The following is a 22335-nucleotide window of genomic DNA, read 5'->3' as shown; positions in this document are numbered from 1 at the left end:
GGGATTTCATTATCCCGCTCTGACTCAATTATCCAATCGATGGATTGAATTAAGGCGGTGCCGCGTTTTCTGTCTTCTGTCTGCCTGATGTCCTCTGTAATGGCTGTCATGGCACCTCGCTGATAATATTCATTTTTAGAGGCTACATGTATTTATCCTTTGTGTTTTTTAAATGTATTTAAGTTTATTTGATAGGCACATACAAACATTGGTCTGTGCCAGAGGTGAACACACAGCCTCATATCTGTTCAGAAACTAGACAAAAGTGAAACAAGTACAAACCTAGGGCTGTCCCGAATACCATTTTTCGGGCTCCGGATAATCGGTAGTAATCAGCAGCGAATATTCGAATATTCGGTGCGGAGAGATTTGTATTTTTTTTTTCCACATTTCTTTTGCTGACCGCCCAGAGGCACAGCAGAGGACCAGGAAGGGATCTCGGGCGGACGGCCCGGGGGCAAGGCAGAGTTAAAAAAGGGGGATTCGGGCGGACGGCCCGGGGGCAAGGCAGAGTCTAAGGTGGGGGACTCGGGCGGCCGAGCATGAGGGCGAAGGCAGCGGCAGGAAGAGTCAGGGGGCCGGGATCGCGGGCGAAGACCACGGCTCACAGAGGGCCGGGATCGAGGGCGAAGACCGCGGCTCTCAGGGGGCCGGGCTCGAGGGCGAAGACCAGAGAGCTCCGGAGGCCGGGCAGGACCCGGTGTCGGCCGGACAGGAACCGGAGCTGGTGGGACAGGCCTCGGCAGGATCCCCGACGGAAGAGGACCAGGACACGGGATTGGCAGGACCCCCGGCGAGACAGAGGATGGCGGGGCCTCCAATGGAACAGGACAAGGGGTTGGTAGGACCCCCGGCAGGAGAGTAGTCGGCGGGGCCTCCAATGGCACAGGACAAAGGTTTGGCAGGACCCCCGGCAGGAGAGTAGTCGGCGGGGCCTCCAACGGCACAGGACAAAGGGTTGGCAGGACCCCCGGCAGGAGAGACAGACTCCGCGAGGCTGATACTCCTGCGAGCGAGCAAGAGGGCTGTCTCTCTCGCGAGCGAGCGCAGAGCCGCTCGCGAGGGTCATTTTATGCGTGTGTAAAAGCACATTTTCCGCTCGTGAGTAGCTTGTTTTACGCGCTAGAATATTGACCCAAATCTGACTCCATAGTTCTACTGCAACAATCCCCACGCATATACACAGTGTGACTGTTACAATGAAGGCTCGATAATCAGCTCGCGGCATATAGGTGTAAGCAGGGGTAAAGTGCTATTTTTATAGGTGGTGTGGTGTCTTCTCGGGGGCAAGCTCCCCGGGAAGATTTATTTTTAAATATTGCATCAATCTGGTGCACTTTGAGAGCAAAATTAGAGATCTATGGATACATCTCTCAACACCCAGATGAAACAGAACTGTAAACAGATTTACTTTTTCTTTATGGATAATTTCACCCTTTTAAACTTTATTCTTTTTTTAATTATAGTATTTCATACCTGTTTTTCATTTATTCTCTTATTTTTGTATAACTATAATGATCATATAAACGTGTGCCTCGGAAATAATTGTTTACATTAATGGTGACCAAAACGTTTGAGACCCACTGAGATGACACTGAGAGTCCTTTAGCTCACTGAGTCTCTCTGTCTGGCAGGAGAGGACTCTCCTCCACTTTGTTGTTGAAAAAACTCCTTATATCTGTTAGCGTAGCTCGCTAGCACCAGAAGCTAACAACAACGATCTCCAGTACTGGGTTGCGTTCCAATAGTCAATTTAGCTTAGGAACCTTCCTAACCCAGTGAAATGACCCGGAAATACGTCAGTGGCAGCCATGATAAGTGCCGTTCCAATTCTCTAAATGAAAGGAAAGGAGGTTTCAAACTTCCTTTATAACCTCCTTTAGCTTAGGAACCACTGGACCTCCCTTGACGAAAGGAGAGGAGAAAATGCTGCCCCACAATGCATTGCAGCCGCAGCATTTGCCGTCACTCAACAGTCGGCCGTTCACGGAAACAACCGATTATGACCGAGAAATTATATCATGAAAGTTACGGTGCTTATTAAGCATTTTAAAATGTATGTGGTAAGTTGCCAAAGTGCTTTGTTCTGAACGTTCATCAGTATTATAATCAAAAAGAGAAATATGAACGTTAGTTTTTACTGAAATGATCAAATAAAGTCAACATCTCACAGTCTTTACTGAGCTGTGTGGAGTTTGTTCAACTTTTAAAAGATGTTTGAATGGTGATATACACAGTGATAGATGTTAAGGACTAACGTTTATAATAAATACATCTGTATTGATTTTAAGATATTTTCATAGTTCATACAATCATACGTTTTGGGATCATTTGTATTAATGTGGACCTGAGGGAGAGGGTGACGAGCATAAGTTTCACTTTCCTTTTTTATTTCAATTCCAACTTTGGTCATGAAGAATATGTTTCTCTGTTGTCCACGTTCATAAAGCATAAAGCAACAGCATCAGAGCACGGTGCAGAGTCTCTAGATGAGTTTACAGTAGTCCCTCCTTCTTATTATACATCCATGTTGTAGTCCGCTGTATAGAAAACTGTAGTTTCCATAGTTTCCCCACAGCAGCAGACGCACATTCATGACGTCCGCTGGCGCATCATAAACACGTCGGATAGTGAAAGTGCAGTCGGATTCTCTAAGTACCGCAGTCTCTTCTCCTAAATCATTTTGAATTCTCCTATCCACTATCCCTTAACCCCGTGACGTTTCATTCAGAGGTCAAGGAATAGGAGATAGTGTTAGAATTTAGAAGCTGATTTTTGGATTATCGGAACGCAACCCTGGTGTGCTCTCTCTCTCGCACATACAAAATGGCTCATTCCACACACACACACACACACACACACACACACACACACACACACACACACACACACACACACACACACACACACACACACACACACACACCACACACACACACACACACACACACACACACACACACACACACACACACACACACACACACACACACACACACACACACACACACACACACACACACACACACACACACACACACACACACACACACACAGAGAGAGAGAGTCGAGCTTTAATGAAACACAGAGACCCAGACGTAATAGTACTGTTTCATATTATTTTAAAATCAATAATTTTTCAAATTATGATTTTTTTAAAAAATCTTTTATTTTTTATTACCATTTTTCCTCCTGGTCCCACTTTGAGAACCACTGTGTTAATGACAGCTGCAGCTATCATGAATGAAAATGGGTTGAGATATCAGTCAGGACATTATAGACAAATAGATTTGGAGCAGCAGGAGCAGAGTGCAGCGGAGGGTGAAGGGGATTCTTCAGACAGCAGCCCGTTGCGAACCCCCTCTCCTCGTCCTCCGCCACTCCGTTTACACGATTACCCAGGGACGCCGTACGGCAGCAGATTTCCAAAGACTGTCCAGCGTACAATGATCACGAGAATGCAAACATCTCAGAATAATAATTCTGCTGAAACTGTGACCGCCCCGAAAATTCTGATAGGAGAGGTTCCAGTTTTTAAGCCTTGGACATGTCACTAATCACGCTCCCAGTCCCACTAAAAGCCCAGATGAGTATCTGTCGTGGTTGACTAATGTCTGCTCAGTTTATAACTGTTTGGTTCATGATGTTAAACAGCTGATAATCCTAACATACAAGGCAGATTGGCCCACGTGCAGAGACGAGTTTACATTTCCTGAGTGTACGCCTGCAGGTGATTGGCCTCTGGCACAGACGCACGACATGTGGATTCAGAACGTCGCTGCTTTGGCTAGAGCATGCGCTAAGACTCACACAGATTTTTCCCAAGTGATGGCTTGCGTACAAAGCCCAACAGAAACTGTCCCAGAATTTATCCAGCATTTCATGACAGTGTGGGATAATAATGCGGGCATTAAAAGGGAGGGCAATGATTTGTTCGCCATACAGAGCTTGTTACATAACTTAATCCCAGAGACAGCTCAAGCCTACATGATGGCGACTCCTGACTGGAAAGTTCAAACCTGGAAACTCACGATAGCCACAATGCGTGCCCTGCATAGGAGCCAGATATTTCTGACCCCCAGAATTGCCCAGCTGCTGCAACAATTGCCTCAAAATACACAGGCTTATCAGGGTGTGGATAACTCCCAGCAGTTTCAGGGACAAAACCGCACACAGCAGTATCAAAATCAGGGAACATCACAGGGTTATCAAAACAAGAGCAGTCAGCAGCAGAACAAAAATTCCAAAAAGTTGATGCCATGTCATGTTTGCGGTGCAACGGACCACTGGGCGGGGCAGTGCGAAAAGAGGTGGGGAGCTCAGCAGAACACACAATCCTTGCCTGCTCTCCCCCAGCCCCCCCGGCATCCTGCATTATTGCCGCCCCCACACTATGACAGACAGGCTCAACATGGGCAAAACGGTCAGCAAAGTGGATTTAATAGAAGATAGGGGTACCATGGAGAAATAGGATCAGATTCACAGCATTTCCCCATTCAAGCAGCAACAATTCGCCTTTCCAATAACCCGCGTGAAGATCCGATTATGCCCGTTGATTTTAGTGGTACGGCTGTAGATATTTTGATTGACAGTGGAGCCACATTGTCTGCAGTACGTACTAAGGAGAAAGTGTGTGAAGCAACTAATGATTTTGTTACAACAATGGGCGTTTCTGGCATTCCTAGGTCCGAGCCCATTTCAGAGAGTACTAATGTTTCAATCAATGGGTCAAATGTGCAACACTCTTTCATTATTTCAGATGGAAGTCCTATTAATTTAATGGGCAGAGACTTACTTTGTAAGTTACAGGCAACAATACATTGCACTCCAGATGGATTGGTTTTGACTATTCCTGACAGCAAAGTCTATCAAGCTGTCCAATTCATTCAATCATCTCAAGACAACCTTTATTGTTGGTCATTTCCAGATTTCAACATGATTTCTGTTTTCTCCACAACAGGGATTCAGAAAATTGCTAGCATTTCCCCTGTGTGTGCTTCCTTCATGTCTCTTATGCGGCCTTTGTTGAATTGTCACTGCACAGCTGCTTTTAACCCGTCAGATGACTATGCGCTATCAGTAAGAGGTTTTTGCAACAGCTCAGATCAGTTGGAATGCGAGCAGTTTTTGTTTTTAGGACCACAAGGATGTGCGTTGCCTCTTAGGCTCACACCCCCACAGCAGGCTCTTCTAGCTGTAAAGACTACCCCTCACGTCACACTAGCTGTCACTCCAGGCAGTAGTCCTAAGGAGGTGGGGGCTATGGCAGCCCACTGCCGGTTTAAAGCTCGGTTGGATGCTACAAAATCAGATGCTGTTGGTACCTGTACTTGTGGTTAAATATGTAAATTGTAATCCCTGTACATTTTGCTGTATGATGTCCTTTTGTTGTTCTGTTGTTTATGTCTTCTTGTGGAACCTACTGCTGCAGGTCTCCCTTGAAAAAGAGATCATTGATCTCAATGGGATTTTACCTGGATGAATAAAGGTTTTGAATTTGAATTTGAATGCTCGGCTGGGAGCTGCAACAGCTTCTCTCCCTCACACACACACACCTAATCTAATAAACCTCGGGGAGGAACACTACATGCTGTGTCTCCCGGAGCCCATTTCTCTCCCCCAAAGCATATTTCTTCATTTACAACCACCTGCTGTCACAGAATATGGACCCCCTTCGGACTTCTCTGAGGTTCCAGCCACATTATGGGCCAAGCACAAGAATCATGTGGGATTTGTTAGTTCAGCCCCTCCACACAGAGTGACACTTAAAGCCAATGCCAGATTGCCAGCTATCAGACAGTACAATTTACCCCATAGAGCCATTTTGGGAATTGAAGGAGTCATCCAATCTCTGCTCGATCAGGGCGTATTAATCTACACGACCAGTCCGTGTAATACTCCAATTCTACCCATACCTAAGCACAATCGCCCTGATGAGTGGCGTTTTGTCCAAGATTTGCAAGCTATTAACGCTATTGTCATTCCGACAGCTCCTATAGTGCCTGACACTAATTCGATCCTTGCTTCTCTGCCCCCAGACTAAGTACTACACAGTGATTGACTTATGTTCAACGTTTTTCTCTGTTCCTCTGCATCCAGACAGCCAGTATCTGTTTGCATTTACTTTTAAAGGTAAACAAATCACATACACGCGCCTCCCACAGGGGTTTGTTGAATCGCCTACTGTGTACGCAGCAGCTGTTAAGAGAGATCTGGACACTTTGGTCCTGACAGGAGGTAGTACCTTGCTTCAGTATGCAGATGACCTGTTGTTAGCTTCTCCCAATAAAGACGCCTGTCGCATCGACTCCATTCTGCTCATGAAAAGACTTTCTGAATGCGGGCACAGAGCATCCCTGGCTAAGTTGCAGTACTGCCAGACTGAGGTCACGTATCTGGGTCACATTCTGAGGGATGGACACCGCCTCCTCTCGCCAGCAAGGATTTGCCTTTTGAACAAAGTGCCACCACCTCACACAAAGAAGGAAATGCTTTCTTTCTTGGGCATGGCAAACTACTGCAGACATTGGATATACGAGTACGCTGCTATGGACTCCGTCCTGCGTGCTGCCACTCTGCAGGCTGCCCCTAACATTGTTCAATGGTCTGAGGACATGCACACAGCTTTTCAGGACTTAAAGCAGGCCCTCACATCGGCTCCTGCCCTGGGGCTCCCTGATTACCATCAACTTTTTCATCTACACGTCCATGAGAAGGGGGGCTTTGCAACGGGCATCTTGGTACAGAAGCATGGCTCTAATTTCCGGCCTGTTGCATACTACTCATCTCGACTCTCCCCTGTGGTACTGGGTATGCCTTCATGCCTGCGTGCAGTAGCCGCAGTTGCAATAGTTGTCAAACAATCCTCTCCCATTGTACTGGCCAGTAACTGTGTAGTACATGTCCCACATGCAGTTTTGCATATTCTGAACACCTCTGCTACTCAGCATATGACGGCAGCAAGGCGATCTGGTTATGAAGCGGTAATTCTTTCAAGTCCACACATCACTCTTAAACGTTCCCCCCCCCTAAACCCAGCTACACTGGTGCCAATTCCAGATTTTGAAATAACACATGACTGCGTCACAACGATTGACATGTCTTCTTCCCCCAGAACTGATATGTTGCAAACTCCTATCCCTAATTCAGATATGATTCTATACACAGACGGGTCTGCGAGCAGGCCGTCTGACACAGTACACTTAGCAGGCTATGCTGTTGTGAACGACTGGGAAGTCTTAGAAAGCCGGGCCTTGCCAAATGGCACGTCGGCTCAGGCTGCAGAGTTGTATGCTCTGCTCAGGGTGTGTATTTTGGCTAAAGGTAAAGTTGCAACCATTTTCACAGACACCAGGTATGCATTTGGTGTGTGCGATGATTTTGGTGTCTTGTGGAAAATGCGCGGTTTCTTAACATCGGCTGGTAAGCCTATTCAACATCATGCGTTAGTAGCTGAGCTATTAGACGCTATCATGCTCACTGCACAGCTAGCAGTAGTTAAATGTGCTGCTCACACAAATTCTGATGATCCTATTTTGCGTGGAAATGCGTTAGCCGACACCGCGGCTAAACAAGCAGCAGTTTCCTCCTCTTCTATGGTGCTCCAATGCCCCTCAACACAACCCGCAGAACCCATTTGTTTGCCTTCCTTTAATGATGTCGCGGACATGCAAGCCCGCGCTGATGTTAGGGAGAAAGATTTATGGCTAAGACGAGGTTGTACACTTGACGCTGAGTCCAGCTTGTGGCTCCACCCAGACGGACAGATGGTTTGTCCCCGTTCGTTCCTCCATATTTCGGCACATGTTGCACATGGCAAATCACATGTAGGAAAAGGAGGCATGAATGGGATTATAAAGTCACAATGGTTTGCTCCAGGCATCACACTAGCTACACAGACCCTTGTAGATAGATGCATGATATGCCAGCAGACAAGAAGAAGATGTGGTCCAGTTCAGCATGAACACTTACCGCCCCCCTCGGGGCCCTTTGTAAATAAGCAAATTGACTTTTCGCACATGCCACCATGCCAAGGATTCAAATATATTTTGGTAATAGTGTGCCAGTTCTCCAAATGGGTAGAGGCCTACCCTACCAGAAAAGAAGACGCTAGAACAGTTGTAAAGTGTCTTCTCAAAGATGTTATCCCTAGATTTGGTGTTTCAGCAGGGATTAACAGTGACAGAGGTCCAGCATTCATTTCTAAGATAACCCAGAGTCTAGCTACAGTGTTAGGGTTAAAATGGCAATAGACCTATCGCTAAGCCACGCCCCCTTTGAAAACTCGGACAAACAAAGCCGACCGTGAATGACTCTTGACAATGGCCGCGGGGGGAGTTCAAGTTAAAATAACATTAAAATAGAAGCAAGAGCTAATAAAAGCAACAGCAGATGAAAGTTAACAGTTAAAAGCAAGAGTAAAAAGGTAGCCATGTATTTCTTTATATAAAATATCTAATCTTGTTGCCTGTCGTGTGTAGTGGTGACTGTTGTGTAACCATTGAAATGATAATATGATGTTGAATGTTAGCAGTGGTGGTCACTACATTAAATCTATAACTATAACTGTCCTTGTTGGTCATCATTTTCACTGTTATGCACCTGGCTGACTGTAGCGTTACCTTTTTTTGGGTGAGGGTCTGTGTCTTTTCGGAGCAGCACACACGAGAGCCTGGATGGGATCTGATATTCCAGAGTTGGCTTCCCATCTCTGAAGTGCTTTGAGGTGAAAAGACAGTTAGTAAAAGTTAGCTAAAAACACCAGCTAACTAGCGAGGACGAAAAGTCAGACAGCAAACGTTGATGTTGATAACACTGTAGCTAGTTAGCTGGCTAACAAGTTGGCAGCTAACGTTAGCTAGCTGGGCTGGATATACGCTAGCTAGTTGGCAGTCAAAGTCAATCGTTAGCAAACTAATAGTTTGGTCTACGTTTCTAATACATACCGTCAAATATGATGTCTTTATGAATTGACCTTACCTTTGAGCAAACATAAGTGTCCTTGATAATTGTCTTCACATTCAGTTGTGTATGTGGTTGACGACACAGCATAATCCACCGCTTGCATTTGTCGAGTTTTCTTTTGGGCTTCGGAAAAGGTACGAAATATACTCCTCCATCCAGTCTTTCAGGGTACCTGGTGTCCGAAATTACAGGTACCCCACGCACAGCGTTTCACCATCAGATATTAGCTAGATAATAAACATAGAAACTGAACTCTTCACAGTGGTTTCGATCACAGACGTCTGGTTTTGGTTTGATGCGCCCCACAAACGGCTTTTCTGGTGATGTCCGAGTTTTCTGTCAGGAGGGATTTTCGCTGTGATATGATTGGACAAATTCTATTTGGGGCGTGGTTTAGCGATAGGTCTATTGTATGTTCCCTATCACCCACAGAGCTCAGGCCAGGTTGAGATAATGAACTTGACTATAAAGGAGAAACTCACTAAAACAATGTTGACCACAGGACTAAAATGGGTAGACGCGCTGCCGCTAGTTCTGTGCTCCATCCGAAGCTCACCAAATGCAACGACAGGGCTCAGCCCACACGAAGTATTGATGGGAAGGGTAATGTTCACAGGTTCTAGCCCCCCAGTAACACCCCACAGACTCACTCTTTTGTGGACAGATGATTACATGACTAACTATGTCAAATATCTAACTGACATGTTGAGAAAGTTTCACAGGCAGGTGGCTGACAGGCTCCCTCAGCCTGGAGAGGAGCCCACCCACCCTTTTAAGATTGGTGATGATGTATTAATCAAATCTCTTGAAAAAGATGCTTTGTCTCCCAGGTGGAAAGGTCCTTTCCAGGTGTTAATAGTGACCAGAACAGCCCTGAGAGTACAAGGTAGGGCGGAGTGGATTCACGCCTCCAGATGTCGTCTCTCTCCTCTACCGGATGCTGGCGTGTGAAGGCAGTCATCATCATCGTCATTCTGAGTTTACTATACCTGGCCAAGGACGCCCTGCTAGATGAAGCTATGAAAATCCCAATGACAGGTGGCGAGGGCTCTCGCCCCTCTGAGGGAGAAAATAAGGTGCTCTTATCTAAGAGCGCAGACGACTTGACCACTCAGGGCCCAGACCCTGAGGGCAAAACAACACCAACGGGCAAATCAGTGCCTAGCGACAAGGACAGGTTGTATCCGATCACCACACAGACATTCAGTATGGTGCGAGAGACACAGAGAGGGATAGGAAAGAGAGAAGAGATATTTGCGAGTTGCATACTGATACTGAGTCTTCTCGATTAATAGCTTATATAGACAATACCATGCTTAAATAGACTCCTAAGTTATTATTTCATATGTGACATATGTAAGAAAAGGGAGGGGAGAGTCAATTATATTGAGTAATTGATTTCATATTGGAACATTCATTTCTCAAACCTATGTTTTATGGAATAAGAAATGTACTTCTGATAAACTAATCTTTTATCAAACGGTAAATGGTGAATTAATATAATATTTAGAATCATTGAGAAAGGGTTATATCCACAGGGACTAGCTCACATTTAACTTAAAATAACATTTCTCTGCTTTGGACTGATGAGTATATGATTCTTGCATGTTAAATGACTAACACAAACCTTACATTTATGCATGTGTCAGGAAGGCTCCCAAATAATTCTGAGGGGCCTATCCCATTTTTGTAATTGAATGATAATGTGCTAATCCATTACCTTGAGTTGTCTTCACTCAGGAAAACATCCCTATCAGGTGTTAACCCAATAACTAGGACAGCTCTGAAGGCCAAGGGTCAGAGAGAGAGGATCACACTCTGCGGCTGCAGAGAGCACCCCCATCCACGGGCAAGGAGGCACGAGGTCGTTCGAGATGAGAGGATTCTAATCTTCAACTTTCTGATGAGATGGGATGCTTCTTCATCTTTCTACTCGGTGGGCTCAAGCAGACAACCCTGCAGGACGAGCGATGGTTTCAGAGGCTTCATACAAGGTTCCATGTTTCTTGGAGGAGCAGATGTTGTCATAACCTCTCCCATCACGGCATCTGGATGTGCCACTTGGAATAGGCTCTGCTCTCAAGCAGATAGCAGAAGGAATGCAGGCAGATGAGCCTCCGTTTCACTGGGGGATCATACAGTGCTCACTGAATGAGCCACAAAAGCAGAGCAATTTGGGCGGTGAAATATGGCGCTCTGATGAAGAAGAGTTTTGAGCCAGTCAGCACCTCAGTGCTAATCTACAGTATCAGGATGCCTTTACACACCAGACATTCTGTGTCATAAAGAGAGGAGGAGAACGAGTCAGGAGGACAGGTTCTTCCAGCTCTTGTACAAAGATAACATTTGAATTGAACGACCAGATGTTTACAGATGTACAATTAATGATTGTTCTTATATTTCCGATGAACAGACATGTGTTAAATAGTGGTGATAAATACATTTTGTCAGATCAGATTACACTTTCACACTAAACAAATAAATTAATTGATATTTTCAGATTATAAAGGTATTGAACAATAAGATATTTATAACAAATAATGTTAATATCCTTAATTGTCCAGCAATCAGGTTTAACAACACTACTCTTCAATGTATATCCATGAAAGACCTACAATGATGTTTCAAGTTTTAAACATTGTAACCTTCCTTTCCAGGTTTTACAAAAGTCTTTGAATATTTGCCTAACTTTTCCTTTTCAGATTTTGAACAAATGTATTTGAATTAAATATATGTACTACTAAGTGCCTTACTCTTCAATAAAGCGTAATGAAGTAAACGTAAAGTAATGTTAAAGATTGAGGACACTGTAACTTTACAGATTACAGATTGATTGATTCATCACTGTGAATTTATACCTTATCTGGGAATTTTAGCTGGATCTCTCATGATTCTGATTTTATACCTCAATTGGATTTCTTATAATCCTAAATTATAATTGTGTTTTAATAAGTAATTGCCTTGAAGTAAATCTTTGAGATGTAAACTGATTTTGAATTTGTGTTTGATGAATGAGATTAACTGAGTGATAAATGATAAAAGATCTTATTTTTGAAACATATATTTTTCTATTATATTTTTGTATTTCATGTGTGTTTATTATTGTGCTTTTGACAAATGATGCCAAGCACTGAAGAGAGATGATTTTTCTATTATGATTGACTGTGTTCAATCATGGTGATTGAAATGTTTTCAATCTTGTTTTACTTTTTGATGTAATTGATGTATCTGAGCCCACACAACTCTGAAGACGCTTATTGATTTAAGTATTGACTGAAATATTCTTAGACTAATGTTAAATTGGTTATCATAAATTGATAAAAAAGAATGAAACTGTCAGAGAATATTTTAATCTGATCTCTTTGTGTCTTGAGTTTCTCAGCTATTCTGAGAAACTGTTAATCACAAAGATATGCTTTTCGTTAAATCGCATATACTCCTACCTGGAATGTTAAGGAGGACACAGGTCAAGAGGTCCTCTGTCTTCCTGTGGGTGAGGGGTTTGGCACATGTGGGTTTGTAATACAACGGGTCTTTGTTCCAATGTCTGGTAATGATTACGGTAGGAAAGGCGGGCTTTTTAGGACCCTCCTTTAAGGATATATCTATCCATGTTTCCACTCTTTGTCTTTAGAGTGTTGCTAGGTGGCTCACATGAAAGTGTGATATACTTTGTGATCTCTCCGGCCATATTCTACTCTCAATAAATAACAGTGTTTGACTAAAGCCGCTCCAGCTTCCATCCTTTCCTGAGCCTTGGCTCTGCATTGCTGCAAAGAAGTTTCACTCACACAGATCACAGGTTACTGTTGGCCGTAAGGAACCACGCCAAAACAATCTACTAACCCTGTCGTATGCTCACTCTCCGTCACATCCCCGCTAGCTCTCTCCTAGCTTCCCGCGTCTCTCCCCCCAGGAACTAGTGATGGGCATTTAGATTCCCTTGGGGGACACAAATCTTTTGATTCAGTTCACTTTAAAGATTCGTTCACTGATTCGTTCACCGGTTCGCAAACGACTTCTGGTGATTTGCACGTTCGCGAACGATTCGTCTTTGTACTTAATTCGTTCAGTGAGTCTTCACTACTGCCGAAGTCCGTACAAGAAGTTTGCTGGCGTAAAATTTATGATATTAAAACACATTTTACACCTCACCTTGTTGCCCCATAAATTATGCTCTGGGAATAGGCTACATATTATTTAAGAAATATAATTGGCCATTGTTAAATCTCATAAATGTGTGCCTGACTATACGATGTATTACAGCAGGCTAGCACGTTATACTTTCAAACCCATGCACGTACTATGTGGCCTAACTTAAATCCCAAAGCATTCAACTCCATTTGGCCGAGATCAAAGTGAATAAAAAAAGATATCCTCTACATCGGTGACGATTTATTCATATTCTATGTACCCATCTATGTTTACCTTTAGCTAGCGACTAAACCAGGGTTGCCAACTTTGGGTACCTGGCTGGAGTGAGATTTTGATATCATGGGTTTAATTACACATCTGTGCACGAAATGACTGCTATCGTGTCAGTAGCGGGACCTTAGCATATAGGATATACAATATATACAAATACACAATATTGGACACAGACTACAAAGGGGCAAAGGGCACACAGTTTCATTCACTAATCAAAGTCAAACACATCTTTGTTTCCACTGTTTTATTGTGTGCCTCCTTGACAGTGAAACGCCACGCGTGAGGTTTAGATTATTTCCCTGTCTCAATCCAAATTGAACTGTATGAAATAAAAAGGCACATTTGTTTTGTAGTAAATAAAAAGGGCGACCTGGAGCCAATCCTGCAATTTCTCCACAGGTGAAAGAGTTGACATGCTGAAAACCCAACCCCTGTAGGGGGTCTGGGGGGATTCTCCCCCAGGAGATTTTTTGAAATACTAACATATAAAATACACATTCTGGTACTCTCTTGAGAAGAAAAATAAATAAATCTATTACGACACGACATATTTAAATGAAGCTGAACCTGCTGAACCTTCTCTCCTCACAAAGAGAAGAGGCTGTGTGAATTACTTAGATTGTGGATAAGAGTGGATAGCCCCCATTGTTCTGTGTGTCAAAATGGAAGACAGCCCACACACCTACCAATCATCAAACCGTGGGGTCTTATTTAATTACGTGTTGATTTCTATCAACACGTAATGTTGTATCGATGTATAGAGATGTACTACAGCAAAAGTATTCTCCGTCGGGACTTCCTGCAACAACACCACGCCGTTATCTTGATTCTGATTGGCCAGAAGACATTATCAAAGATGTTCTATTGAGAAGACGATCACTGCGTGACAACAGTTTTCAAAACCGTTTCTAGTCTTCGATATTCTTGTTTTGGCGTGAGAATAGTTTGGGCAGCGTAACGGCCCGTCCACACTACAGCGTCTGCAGCGTCGACAGCTTCAATCTGCCCATTCACTTTGAATGGGGTGACGTCACGTTGCCGCTTTTTTTCGCCGAACTGAATTGTGGGTAGCAGAGCGGTCCGTCTCCGGCGTCAGAAGTTGAACACTTCTGATGCCTGAGACGGACCGTAGCCAGCGCCAGCCAATCAAATCCCGTTTCGGAAAATCTGACAGATCAAGCCGTAGCCAATCAAACCGCGTCTAAGCTGGGAGAGAAATCCCGCCGTTCATTTCTATATTTCAAAAAAGATGGAGGAGAAACTAATTATCGCCGTAGCAAATCACCCGGTTTTGTATGACCAGACCCTCTTCACCTACCGGGATACAAACCGGAGGAACCAGGCATGGAGGGAGGGTGGCAGAGACAGTGGGTGAAACTGGTAGGTTTCGCCTGTTTGGGGAGTTTATATATATATTGCTCCCATAAAATCCCCGGGGGTTTTTGCTTTGTATGTCGGGGGCGGGAGATTCATGTGATTGGTTGTTGGTCGCGATGCTTGAATACAATCCCCAAGCTTCAGACACGCCCAGCTCCAAGCTTTTTTTGAAGCTGTAGTGTGGACGCTCCGTAAAAGCGTGAGATTGAGAGTGAAAGCGTGTGTCACACGCCAGATGCGTGAGAGTTGGCAACGGAGCCCAGCTATCCGCCCTCTGAAGCTTTTAGGGCCGACAGCGGGAGGAGAATGTCCCGCTAACGCTGTGTGTGTGTGCGTGTTTCACATTAGCGGGACGCTATGGAGCTCAGGTATCCGCCCTCTGAAGCTTTTAGGGCCGTCAGGGGGAGGAGAATGTCCCGCTAACGCTGTGTGTGTGTGTTTCACATTAGCGGGACGCTATGGAGCTCAGGTATCCACCATCTGAAGCTTTTAGGGCCGACAGGGGGAGGATAATACAACGCTGTGTGTATTTATCGCTAAGCTAGCAGCTAACCTAGCTGGACGCTACGGAGCCCAGCTATCCGCCCTCTGAAGCTTTTAGGGCTGTCAGGGGGAGGAGAATGTCCCGCTAACGCTGTGTGTGTGTGTGTTTCACATTAGCGGGACGCTATGGAGCTCAGGTATCCGCCCTATGAAGCTTTTAGGGCCGACAGGGGGAGGAGAATACAACGCTGTGTGTATTTATCGCTAAGCTAGCTGGACGCTACGGAGCCCAGCTATCCGCCCAAACTGTAAAGTCCACTGAGACAAATGTAACATTTGTGATATTGGGCTATATAAATAAACATTGATTGATTGATTGATTGAAGCTTTTAGGGCCGCCAGGGGGAGGAGAATGTCCCGCTAACGCTGTGTGTGTGTGTGTGTGTGTTTCACATTAGCGGGACGCTATGGAGCTCAGGTATCCGCCCTCTGAGGCATTTATGGCGGACAGGTTGAGGAGGATGTCCCGCTCCTGTGTGTGTGTAACGGACAGTGTTGCCAACTCCATAGTAAGGAAAGTAGCTATTGGCTGTCCGAAAAGTCGCCAGAAGTCGCTAAATGATGTCATCACCTAATTTGCATATCATGTAATGGCGGCTGTAGGCAAAAAACGTTCCCAACCCTTCAAGGATCAAAACTTGAAACCACCGGAGTTAAATCCAGACGACAGTAGATCAGAAATGTCTTTGCCTTTTGAGTATGTTTTGGGGTTTTAACATGACAGTTTGGCATATAAATCCCCCTTACAATAAAGGCAGTATGCCCGTGTGTCATCTCCAATAAATGGCTTCAACCATCCTTTATACTCAGGGTTTGATTCCCACTCCTTTCTGTATTTTTGAGAATACAATTTAGACTGTGCCATGATGTTTAGCTTGTCACAGAGAGGCACACACACAGTAGACGAGGTGATTGAGTGACTGAGGCTGTGTGAGGCAAAGCAAAGGCAGTTATTTATTATAGTATGAAAGTGAGTGAAGAAACATTTACATTCAACATTTAAATGCCGCTCAAAACCAGGACGGCTTGGCAGTTGGCGCATGCGCAATTCATTTGCAGTCTCGACGCGGGGGAGTGTGGTTGTCTCCTCTCTGCTCTGACTGCAGCAGCAGCTCTGCTGCGGCCAGGCAACTGTCAGTCTGAGCGCCTGTGAGTACTATGGGAGGGAGGCAGGGCTCACGGCAGCACCCGCGGCTCGTTAACTGCAGAACAATGTGAGTCTCCAAACACCAGAAAAGTCGCTAATAACACCATTATAAATCGCTAGATTAGTCGTTAGTCGCTTTTGACACAAATAAGTCGCCGGAGGGTTTGGAAATCCGCCAAATTTAACGAGAAAATCGCCAAGTTGGCAAAACTCGTAACGGAGCTCAGATGAGAGGGCTCTGATTACAGCTTTAATCCTCTGTCAAACTGCATGTTTTCTGCTATATTTGATGAGAGATAAAATGATTTTCTGCCACAGGAGTTTGACAGAGAATAACTGAAAGTACACAGTAAAATAACTTCATAGTAGCCTACTTGTGGTAGAAGTCCAACTAGTACTGAGTCCAACAGTAAAGTACTTCATTGTATTTGTGGTAGCCTAGTTGTCTAACTGAGTCCAACTCTGTGTAGACGGAACATCCAGTATTTCGGAGGGGCACTAACGGGACCCTCCTCTTGAAAGAAAGGGATATAAGATAAAATAACTGTAGGAAACAGTTCTGAACTGTTTCCGCCAGTTCTTTAAGTTCGTCGTTCGCGAACAGCTTCTCTTTAGCTTTTGGCGGAAGGCGGCGACTCAAACAAACGAATCGTTTTGTGGGCGGAATCAGTTAATCTCGTTCACTTCAAAGATTCGTTCAAAAAGAACGAATCGTTCGCGAACGACCCATCACTACCCATCACTACCAGGAACCTCCCTCTTCCAGCCCCAACCAACCAGAAAACACTCTCCCACCCAAACCCACATTTACAGGTCAAGAGAACCGTCCATCAAAACAGTGGCACGTTCACTGACACCCGTTAGAATACACATGTGTCCCATGTGTGGAAGGAGACTCACAAAGTGTCAGAAAATACAACCCTCTCTCTTTTCCTCCTTACCCCCGTACCCACATCTCTAAAAACGGGGGTACAACGGAGCTGATCCAGATTTTCTGAGAACTTGTCATTACTAAAATGTGGGCTGGCTTTACATTGAACTCCTGGCAACAGCCCGCCTATATCCCAACCGTCTATGGTCCCAACCTATCGTCCCCAGCCGGCTAGCTGAATCCCCTCCCTCAGCTGTGTGTCTGTGTATTCAGCAGGATGTCTACGAGAGGGACTCAGAGTAAAGTTGTGATATATATATATAATACATACAATGGCACTGTTAGCGGTAAACACTGAATAAAGAACATGTCAAGCTATGTGCTGTATCAGAAACAATGCGTGAAGTGTTTTGGAAGTAATATGGTCTATTAAGCAAGCATCGCTAACACTCAGAGCTAACACTGTACTGGAGAGAATATGTGTAAAGAAGCCGGATATAAAAGGTACTGTCCTTGTGGTAAATACTGTTTCAGAAATAATGCTTGATGTGGTTTGGAACATAATATGGCGTTTAGTCACGGCAGCGTTTAGCTGAGTTTCTGCTGGTAGAGAGCCTTCTCTTCACAGAGCTCACTATTTGCATGAGGACGCTCCAAAGGGGCGTGGCCAGCAGCAGCTCGGTTACATTTAAAGGGCCAGACCCAGAATCAGCCCTTTTGTAACAGGGCTGAAATAGAGGGGTATGAAGCATGCTACAATGGGTGATCTGTTTGGTATATTGAGCAACACACTTCAGAGACTTGTTTTGTATAGATATGGCCCTATAATATATTGATCAAATATAGCATTGTGGGGGAAACTTCTGAAGCAATTGGAGTCAGGACTCAGAGACACACGAGCTGGAGCTTTGATGGCAAACACTGATGGTTTATTTGGAGCTTCGGCCGGAGAATTCATAAGACATATCTAAGGGCCACGGTTTGACCACAAGGTTGAGATGCCACAATCAATTCTGAAGAACCCTCCTGTAGCTCCAGGTTTTAACTAGTTCTGAGTGTAATATCAACATTCTTCAATAGATAGACTAAACAGCTGAGGACACTGAATCTACTGAAGCGAAAATGTGTTGTCACTTATGGCTCTGGGTCATCTACACCCCGAGAAGGATGTGTCAGGGCTTGACATTAAGGACTGCCCGATGGCCCGGGGCCATCTAGTATTTAGCTCGGGCAATGAAGCCTCACCTGCTGGTTGCCCGATCGGGCAATCTATTATGCCAGTATCATGCAGCTCGCGGATCCAGTAATGAGTGACCCGACAGTAAAACTAAACATATCTATAACTAGTTTAGGTAGTTTGAGAGGTAATTAAAATAGCTACGTGTGATATTCTAACCTGAAGTGTGTATTTTGTCCGCTCACCGCTGCATGTGATTATGCAGAGCTGCGTGTCGACTCGTCAGCAGCAGCTGATCTCTCTCTCCCGTCAGATTAGACTTCACTCGCGTTTATGTCCATATCGATCAGATCCAGCTAGTTCTAGCTAATGATATGACTACCTGCTTATTAAAAGACACCTAAACAATAAGTGTCGCTATGCAACCGGGTGAGGCCACAAAGTATAGCGCAGCATTATGCATTTGTTTACATGCCCACCGGAACCCCGAGGCATTACCAACAGATCAACGCACAATCAACCCATACAGGACATCTCTTTCTCCACATTAAGTGTTAGACATTAGAATTGACTATTCATGTCTGTCACATTCTCTTCTTGTCTGTCACATAAGTGGCGCAACTGAAGCGGTATTGCTCTAAAGGGAAATTATTTTGACCGGACATTTTGACCGAAGAGATTTAGATTTGCCGGCTAACGAGAACTCTGACGTCGCCATTTTGCGTGCTTCGCGGATGCGCTCGGCTCCTCTCGACTGCTGCTCGGTCAGCTTCCGGATGAGGAGGCATTCGTTCGACCAACTTACAGTAGATAACATTACAAACATTTTTAACAGGGGCCATAATAGTGTAAATAATGTTTGTTTTGGCAGTTATAACTGAATGTAATGTTTTCTACTTTTTTACATCTGGGAAGGCATTTGCCTTCATCAGATGGAAAGTGTCTTGACCAACAACTTAAAGAGCCTGTGACAGCATCCCAACAACTGTTGTGCAATGACATATTGGGCTACTAGTAATCTCGAACCGTCAGTTTAAAAAAGAAAAAGCGATACCGTTCCGTTAAATAACAATAATTTCGAACATCGCGGGGAAATTCCTTCGACTCATTTTGAAGTTTTGGGGGAAGCCGGAAGTGACGTCAATGCGGGAACGCTTCACTGTGCGGCGAGAGAGCCAAACACGGACAAAGTGAGTTTAGGCACGTTAATAACGTTTTAATGAAGTTGACTACAGTATATTCATATTTGTCAGTGCTTTCATGTCAATTCGGCAAACATAAACATAAATGATCGTGGTGAAGATGATGATTACATTAGGATTAAAAATCGGTAGTGAGAGCTACTGAATTTCCTCCCGTAGGATGTGATATAAAAACAAATCGATTATTTTTGTAGTTGTAAACTCAAGTGGATGAAACTACATTTATTAGTGCTTTCATGTCAATTCGGCGAACATATGATAGATTAAATGATCGTGAGGATGATGATTAAAAATCGTTTGTTTCTGCATTTCCTGATGAGAAAACAAACCGATGCTTTGTGTAGTTGTAGTACACCAACATGGATTAAACGTGTGGTTTTTTCACCACAATGTTGGGGAAATTAATGGATAAAATGCACGGATTATTATTATTATTATTCCCACTCCGATCGGGACACTAGGTCCACCGTTTCCCCGCAGCGAGGCTCCCCCCGTTGACAGTTTACGTGGGCTGGGTGCAGTGGCGGACTGGCCATCGGGACGAATCCCGATGGGCCGGTACCGAAGTGGGCCGGTCGGATAAGTCACTAGCACATCCCCCATAGGCGGCGCGTGAGGCTCAGGTTTGGTAAGGCTAAATCACTTTTTTTACCTGACGCTGCCCGCCTCCGGCGTCTATAGAAAAGAGATCAACAGTGTGCGGAGTTTAAATCTCTCAAGTCATATTACAGGATAAATGAAATACAGTTTAAACTGCCGTATGCAGAGAAGACGCCGACGTGTAGCACTTATCATTCATATTACATCATCAATCAGATCATCGATCATATAATATCATAATATATCATATATTTCCTTATCTGCCGTGTCTGGCCGTGCAACACTTACAGTGTCACATACTGTATGCAGAAGTATTATTTTAACACATTATGTTGACGAAACACTCGAGTCAAATGTAATTAAAGTCAGATCCACTCGTGTCTTAGACGTGAACGCGCTCTCAGCTGGAGAGAGAAACCCTGGCTTGATTTACCGAGTTGATAACCAGCGTCGTAGGACCGCTTAGCGAGATCTCGTTTGTTAGTTTGTTGTTGTTAGTTTGTTTGTTACTCAAACGTATCCAGGGTCTGTTGAACTGGCTTCGTAGCACAGGGCACAGGTGGCTAGCAGCGCTAATGTCAAATACACAGACATTATACATTATATTTGTATTTTACCAGGATGCAGTGACACAAATATTTACATATTTACATTTACTATCTACAGCACCCGCCGCCCCTGACATCCCCCACTCCCCCCGTTGACAATTTACTAGCGGTACCGAAGTGGGCCGGTCGAGAGTCCCGGGATGATTTTTGGTCCCACTGGCTACATGACCGTATGATCGCCCATATTGACGCACCTAATTCCTAAACTTCTAACAGATACAACATAAACCGATCCTTCAGCCTCATATGAGCTCTCAGACACGTTCAAAATTAAACTGTCATCGCTGTCTGAGCTTGCTGCTGTGTGCGCCATCGTGCGTTTACATGCAGATGCTGGGATCCTGAACGGTGCAGCTGGAGCGCTGTGCCCGCAATGACGTCACATGTAATTTGGCGGGACTTGAAGAATCCCCGAGAAGATCCAGAAAATGGTCAACATTGAAGGGCAAATGAATGGTTATCAAAGTACAAATATCAGTTCAGTAACGGTTTTCAAGGGGACAATATTTACTCAAATTGATGGGTTTGGATGATGGGGGAAACTCGTGTCACAGGCTCTTAAGTATTTCGTATAGCTATGCAGGGCATGCAAGCGAGCAAACACAAACAAGAACAAACAAACAAGTGAAATGAAGTATAAAATTGAAACTGTACAATACAATATTGTGGTGGTTCATCTTATAATTCAGTCTAGAGAATGCACTAGACAGCATCTAAGACCTGCACAAATCTAAATGTTCTAGAGGGAGGCCCCCCAAACCCTTCGTGTGTCATTTCCCACAACAATAACTATCTCTGACAGAGAGTTGCCCTGTCATAAACTGGCAACATCAACAATATGCTAGGGCAGCCCCTCCTTATGGGAGATAACAGCTGCTCAAGGTTGGTCAGCTGTGTCAGAGGGGGAAAGAGGACATGCAGGGCAAATTATTCCCCAACAAGCATAATCGGTGAGCTTTAAGTAAATGTACTCGTCACATGTGTTGATGACTACTCTGCAGTTGTTTAATGATATGGTGCCCTCTGGTGGCCACAGGTAATAAATGTGCAGGTTGACATTTCATATTTTGTATTAAAGGTGGGATAGGTAATTTTGGAGAAACCAGCTCGACTGCGCTAGAATTTGAAAATACACAACCGGAGAAAATCTGCCACTTCCTTCCAGAGCCCCTCCTCCAACACACACGAACATGACCAATGAGGGCACGAGATAAGTTAGTGCACAGATGGAAGGCTGACAGGCAGGTAGGCCATCCAGTTATTTTAGCCGGGCCGGCTCAGATGATTGGTCGTGCTTTTTACAGAACCACGGCTTCCACAGATGACTTTTTTAATGGATTTTTTGTCAAAGCACTTCAGATATTCATTGCTATCGGGATGTTAAGAGCATTCCATGGAATATAACAACAAGTGTATCT

This window comes from Gymnodraco acuticeps, unplaced genomic scaffold (genome assembly GCF_902827175.1).
Source record: "Gymnodraco acuticeps unplaced genomic scaffold, fGymAcu1.1, whole genome shotgun sequence".
In the NCBI taxonomy this organism is placed as follows: Eukaryota; Metazoa; Chordata; class Actinopteri; order Perciformes; family Bathydraconidae; genus Gymnodraco; species Gymnodraco acuticeps.
This window is presented reverse-complemented; position numbering follows the sequence as displayed.